The sequence below is a fragment of the Dermacentor silvarum genome, unplaced genomic scaffold (assembly GCF_013339745.2).
Source record: "Dermacentor silvarum isolate Dsil-2018 unplaced genomic scaffold, BIME_Dsil_1.4 Seq957, whole genome shotgun sequence".
Lineage (NCBI taxonomy): Eukaryota > Metazoa > Arthropoda > Arachnida > Ixodida > Ixodidae > Dermacentor > Dermacentor silvarum.
In genome coordinates this window covers 15272-22534 of record NW_023607017.1, presented here as the reverse complement: position 1 = coordinate 22534, position 7263 = coordinate 15272, and the positions used below count along the sequence as shown (strand labels likewise).

The following is a 7263-nucleotide window of genomic DNA, read 5'->3' as shown; positions in this document are numbered from 1 at the left end:
GTGAACACTCGTATGTGCTGTCTTCACTTTACTGGCATTTTAGCTACAGGTGGCAATTAAATCTGTCACATGTTTACCAAAGTTCAGTAGTGCTCAGTGCTTGCAAGAACAGACACAGGTAGAGATTAGTGCCATGCGGTGAACATGTTTCTGAAATTTCGCTGTCATGCCAATTGTGCACTTCGGCTCGACTGGTTTATGTATCACAAGAAATTGCGGGAACATTTTTTCTAGGTTGAAGAACCAATTTGGTTTTACATTGCCCATGTACACCTGGTTATGTTACATCTGTTTTGGAGGAACAAAAACGAAAAAAGCCCACATCATAGAGGAGTCATACCAGTTTGAAAAACGTTCTTGTTTATAGTGTTATTCTATTGTGTCTAACGGTTTTTTGCGTGGCACTTTCAATGTTATTGGTTTGAGCATATCTGAGTGTTTTCTATTTATGTATGATTTGCTCGCAATAAATATTCTTCGTGAGTAAAAGCACATAGGTAAATATAGTTGCATAGACTCGCCCAACTAGCAACAGCAAAAGCAGCAAACTGCACATTTATGTAGAAAGGCGCCACTTCCATCAGCCACAAGTCATCTGCTGCAAAGCCAATTGTAGGCTTTCCAGATGAAAAAATTCACACATGCTTTACATCCACGTGTTCACTTATGTCTTCTAGCAGGTGTGTCATGTTTTTTATTTGGATCACTGCAGTTCAGCAGAGCTCTTAATTAAGCCGGTAATTTACCCACTTCACCGTCAACTTCAAGATTTTGCACAATATCTTGTATCCTGTCTTTACACAATCTTTGCTTCTTGGGCCAATCCATCCTGACATTGTCTCATTTGCAGTGTTTCTGTCACGTTCCAGAACGTACCAACAAGCCCAACTCAATATGTTTCTTGATTCTTTTTCTTTCAGTGTTATAGAGCCAAATTGTGTATTTTAGGCATTGAACAAATCGCCTATAGCTTCAACCTTATCTTAAATGCTACTTCGAACACCACCTATTGCCACAGCTCCACACATTCATTTTAAATCCTTAATTCAGATTCTCGAAATAATTATAATATGAACTTTATTGGAATGAAAAAGATATTAAGGAGATTTCATTGTTGGAATTATTTGCTAAATAACGCATTAAATTCATTTTGCAGCAGAAGATGACCCAACCGATGAGGTTCTAGTTTTAAAACGGCAACTCAACTTGAAACAGAAAAAGCGAGCGAAGGCTGAAGAAGAATGCAGAAACCTGCGGCAGTCCTTGAACAAGATTTTTGCAGAAGTTCAACTGCATTATCTGCAAAAAGGGACCATGAGGGGATCTGCGTGGACTGACAATACAATACAGGAGACATTAAAAGTGCGATTCGCCTGCCGATCAGGTGGTTATGAGTACCTCCGCGACAATGGATGGCCACTTCCTGCAGAGGAAACTCTCCAAAAAGACATCGACAACATCAAGTTTTCGCCAGGTACGTATCACCCTTTTTGTACAAGAAACAATCTCAGAGCAACAATTGGTCATCAATGCAGCTATTTTGTCCTTTTCTGGTAACCAGCAGAGAGCTAGCTGTGAGTGATACACTACTATGTACGACACACATGAAACGGAACAGTAGTCACGATCATCTGTTTTGATTCAGATAATTGTGTCTCTGCTGGTTATCTTTGTTGCCATTTTATCGATAGAATTGTTGAACCATGGGTAACATTTTCACTAAGGTAATTTCTGCGTTTGATCTTGACATCATTACCCAAAACCCTACAGTGTCGGTGAGAACAGTCCGACGTATCGTTACAAGTATTCTTGAAGACATATTTCCTGCACTTGTGGTGAAAGTTGCAGCATTCAAATCGGAAGACCGGTATGCTGTGCTCATGCTTGATGAAATACAACTTATCCCAGGCCTTAACTACGATTGTACTACAAATTCTATCATTGGTAAGTGCTCAAGCAGGTTTTTAAATGTGGTCTTGGTGTAAAAGCATATATAAGCATTGCCGCATATTAGCACTTAAATTGAAAAATAAATTAGGGCATGTTCTTTAGCTGAACAGAAAGTGTGGTACATGTGCTTTGAAGTTCAGGCTTGCTCCAGACGTGAAATCGACAGCCCACTTAGTACCTCAAATGCTATATGATGCTATAGCACTGTACAGTATCCACTAAAAGGCACATGGCCAACACAGAAATACATCAAAGATGTCTACCCAGCTAACTTCAGCATACAGATAAACATGTTTTTTCATTGGACTACTAAAATATACCATAACAGCATTCACGGACGTCCATCATTGGATGAAATGTGGGCATTCATATCCGGCACTTAAAAGCAAATTGCAGTGAAGCATTTAAGCAAATAAAACGCCTCATTGCGGGTGGTGTATATAAAAAGATGCCTCCGAGCAAAATATTGCATCACTTTATTTCGTTTTATTTTTTGATAAAAAAGGTACTCCTAAAGTAAACTTCCCTTTTTTTTATTTGGATGCTCTAAGCACTGTGCCGATTACATAAATGTGACATCGCAGGCTTCTGTGTATCTTCCCCTATTTTCCCTGTGTTTGTGCTTGAAAGATTCCAAATTGTGCCCAGTAATATTTCTTTATTGGAAACAGTAAAGTACCCCTATCAGATGCTTCCAAAATCTATCATTGAGCTCGTGTGGAAATTTCAATGTAATGTCACCCATTAGTTCCAAGCGAGTTTCACTATGACCTAAGGCTTGGGTAAACATGCAAAAATGAATACGTAATTTGCCAATCTAATGTAAAAAAACGTTTCTTTTCAGTCTCTTTAAGACCTATTCATTCTGGCTTATGACACGGTTTCCAAATGTGCATTTGTGTCCAACTTTAACAGGATATCCTACAGTAACATCATCTGACCCGAGTGCAGCAGCAGGATTTGCAACACATGCCCTTGTGTTTATGCTTTCAGGAATTACGTCCAGGTGGAAACAAACAGTGGCATACCATTTCTCTGGTAAATAATGCATCACTACATCATTTCTCGAATGCACAACATACTTAAGGGGCCCTGAAATACTTTTTGAACAGAGTGAGAAAATGTTGCCGAGCGGCCGTAGAGCTTGCTATGAACATGAGCCTAACATTACTGCACTGCATAAGCAAAAAAATTTGCCATCTCGTGTCAAACACAGTGATAAATCGCTTTCCCTCGCTTCCGCAATGCCGTCACATCAAAACCAGTTTGCCGACCAATGCTATTGGCTGAAAAGCATTCTCAGTTATACGTAATTGCTAATTCTGAGTTAAATAAATGAAATGTAAATGTCTGTAATCCCAACAACACAGGAAAATCATTTCATCTTTGCACTGCGCGTAGATGCGTCTGCTGCGCGTGGCCTTTGCGATGGCAGCAGCCTACTGCATGGAATTGTCGACTTTGGCCACCTCTAGGTGCCACTACAAGCCATTTTGCCACTGCAACAATCGGCTTGTAGTTGAATGCCACTGCAACACCGCTGTATAGTCTCCAGTGCACTAGTGGAGACGAAAAGAGAGATCCAGGTATCGGTGCGGTAGCTCCTTTAATTAGAAAGGATTCGAAAACTTTTTGAAGCACGTGATTCTTGAGACGAGGTACTTTAATAGCGAGGCCATTCTAGGATTAGTTAGAAAGTGTTTGAGCCTCCCTCCCCCCCCCCAAAAAAAAAAAACTCATCTTTTCACTCTCTGTTAAGTTTCCATTAAAATGAATGATATTAAGCTACAAAAGAAGTACACCTGTCATGAGGATTTTGGTCTTTTTGTTGCAGCTGATTCCTTTGACGCAAAGCAGTATTGGCCTTACTTTTCGACATCATCGCGCGATGTGAAGCCATTGGTCTGTCAGTAGACTGTGTTACTTCCGACATGGGGAGTGAAAACTATACCATATGGAGGTTGTGCAATATAGCCACAAGGTATGGGCACCCACGTACTACATGCCCCCACCTCTGTCAAGGAGATCGCAACCAGCACTTCCTTGCGGATGCACCCCACCTTCTGAAAAACTTGCGTGGTCATCTGGTGAGACAGCAGAAGATAGTTCTAGATTAGGCAACTGTGGTAAACAATGAGTTGCCAACCAATGAGGTATGTTATCTTGCAAGCAATTGCATTTCCTTGTAGTTGCTGAAACTAGCTCCTTTATTCTGTATTTTTCTTTTAATGTTCACAAGCTCTCATACTTCAGTCTCTGCAAATCAACAGCCTGTTACATCCACTGCAGGCCTCTGCCAGCAACCTCCTCGTGCTCTTGTCTTGCAACAGCTGACTCCATGTTATGCCTGCAAATTTCCTAATTTCATCAAACCACCCAAATCTCTACCGTCCTAAAGTGTGCTTCCCTTCTCTTGGTGCCATTTTAGTTGTACTAATAGACCAACCATTATCTACTCTACACATTTATGACTTTTCTTCTTAATCTTAATTAATATTAGTATAAACCTTTGTCACTGACCTGTACACGACGATTTTGATGTTTCGGTGCCCGTAAGAAAACCTCGTTTGAGTGACCAACTTGTTCAAGCATGTAAGTTGGTCACTGCTGAAACAGCAAATGTACTCTTAAATATGTGCCAAAGTGACTTTGTATAAATAGGGTAATGATTGCCATACATTTTGTTAAGCTATGTCACCACCTTCGAGAAAAAAATAACAATTTTAGTCAAAAAGCTGCCGTTACATTTGTATCTTGTAGAGTTTATGTAGTTGGAGCCTTTCAGATGATTGCATTATGAAAACTATAAAAATATTTTTTTATTTTATTTAAAATTTTTCTAAATATGAGTTGCGCCAACCGTCACAACTACGAAATGGTAGGCACGAAACAAATACCACTTGGCAGGAACCTTGCGGGGATCCTAACTAACTAACACTTGGCAGGAACCTAACTGCAACACACCACCAAGATAGCCATATCTTGGAGCAAAAGTGCATGATCAAAAGGCTGAAAAATGTAACTTGTAGCAGATTGTTTTCCGAAACAATTGCCCATAGTATGAAAAGTCACCCCTCATTTTGGTTATTCTGCTTCATTGCACAGCGCAATGTATACAGAAACAGCATGTAAAACTTCATTCAAAAATATTTATTACAGAAAAGTTATCACTGCTTGTGTAACTATAAAATGAAAAAACACTTTGAGAAAAATGGGTTCGAACGTAAGCATATGTCTAGGTGTTAAAAGCCCTCTAGTGAAAGTTTTAAACTGATTCGGAAACAGCAAGTGTCCCAGAATGCTTCTAAAAGCTTTTATAACAACTATTAAAACAAATTAACATTCCATAATATTCAAAGGAAACGATATATTTGATGGAATTGCTCATGTTTTGAAATAAAATAAGCTGTTTCAGATGCAAGCAGCAGGGGTTGGAAAAACACTCATTACTTTTCAACGCCTTAAAGTGGAAATGTAATTGTTTTGCTAAGTATTCTAGAACAACCAGAGAGCTTATAATAGTAGCTTCGAACCAATATTTTTTCTGAAATTTCGTTTTTGAAGGTCGTGATATACCTTAAGGCTGTTGTCACTAGTTAAAAGTTCCAGTCTCTAAATGTTACTTCTATTATTTTTGTTTTGTCGTTTGCTGCACAATGCCTAGTTTTTTTTTTTCTCAAGCTTCTTTGTTCCATGTTTACACCCCACAAGTTATTACTTGTAGGATAGTGTCTTTTTTTAAGAAACAATGGTAAGCTGCCAGCCATGCATCAGGAGTGCCTGCCAAATGCAATTTCTGTTATTTATATTGTCTTCTCGTGATGCAGTCCCCTCTGACCTATTTATTGGCCTTGATATTCTTTAACAGGTTCAAGAGGCTGAATGACAATGACGAACTCATTCATTCACCAGCCTAAAGAATATCACTTTAATTTTTGCCGGTTGGAGTGCTAAATCACCAGTAGCTTGCAGATATATGATAGTGAATATTAGCAGCGAGATGGTTTCCTCACCTTACTTTGGAAGTGTAAACTCCAAATTAGGATTCAGTGTTTGCGTGTCGTTTCTCTTGAGATTTCTTGCCATCACAGGGCCACATCACGTATCAACATAGCTGCATAAAAGATAAAGTGTGACCATGAAATGTTGTATATTTTCTTTCAGGTCAGCCTAAAGTATGTTCAGCAGCTGTGCGAAATCGATGAAAAGCACAGCCTCAAGCTTACCCCGCGTTTAAAGCTTAAGCAGTTAAACCCCAGTAATTATGACAAAATGAACGTTAGCACAGTTTGTGCCTTGTTCAATCACAGTATTGCAGCTGCTCTAAGATTTCTGGTAGAGCAGAAGAAGATAGAAGACAAAGCCTTCACAACTGCTTGGTTTTTAGACAGAGTGTTTAGGTGGTTTTCCCTGATGACGTCAAGGACACCAACCCTGACACTGAGTGATTTATGCCCACATAAAGGCAAACAGACGGGGGCATTTCTTGGAGATTTTATTGAAATGTTCAGGAAGCTTCAAACTTTTTACCAAAGCAGGCCTAATGCATCATGGAAATCTGTGCAGACTGGGATGATCATAACAACAACTATGGCACTAAATCTTCGCCAACTGTATGTTAGATCCAAGGGCTTAAAGTTCCTGCTGCTAAGTCGCTTCTGCCAGGATGCCCTGGAAAATCTTTTTAGTGCTATACGAGTATAAGAGCCAGCGAATTTAAGTATGCACTGCGATTTATAGTGCTTGCACAGTTCTTTAAACCAAGCAAGCATGGCAGCTATGATACTTATGACTCTGTTCACTTGACGGATTTTCTGTGCTAGAGCGCAGCGCTTAAGCGCAGAACTGTGCTTAAGCGCAGAACTAGAGCCCGTGCAGATGTCCGTTATGACAGAGAATCTTGTACCAGAGGAGCAGGAATCACTGGAGTACTCGGCAGGGTACATTGCTCAAAGTGTCAGTAAGAAGCATGGACTCTGTGACCATTGCAAAACCGCATTGGTCGAAACTGACACCACTCGGGCTGGCTTGCTTTTGGAGTTAAAGCACTATGTAGCCAACTAATCGTCCTTGTGGACACCATCTGCTTCACTCATGTCCCTCTTAAATGTGCAGAAACCTACTAAAGAAAAAAATGAAGATTCACTTGGTAGCACGAAAACTTCAGCTAAAACACGTTGGTGCCTTGATTGCAGCAATTGAGCCTGCATTTTCAGCACTTCCTACGCGCCATGATGTTGCCAGTAAGGTTGTGCACCAGTTTCTGTTGTGCAGACTACGCTTTAGTTTGCGTAAAAACAATGAAGAAATGCA

General features: G+C 39.9%; 1 pseudogene; it reads left to right on the top strand.

The window, feature by feature from the left end:
* Positions 1-3881: 3881 nt before the first annotated feature.
* Positions 3882-6394, top strand: LOC125942049 (uncharacterized; annotated as a pseudogene).
* The last annotated feature ends 869 nt before the right edge of the window (positions 6395-7263 follow it).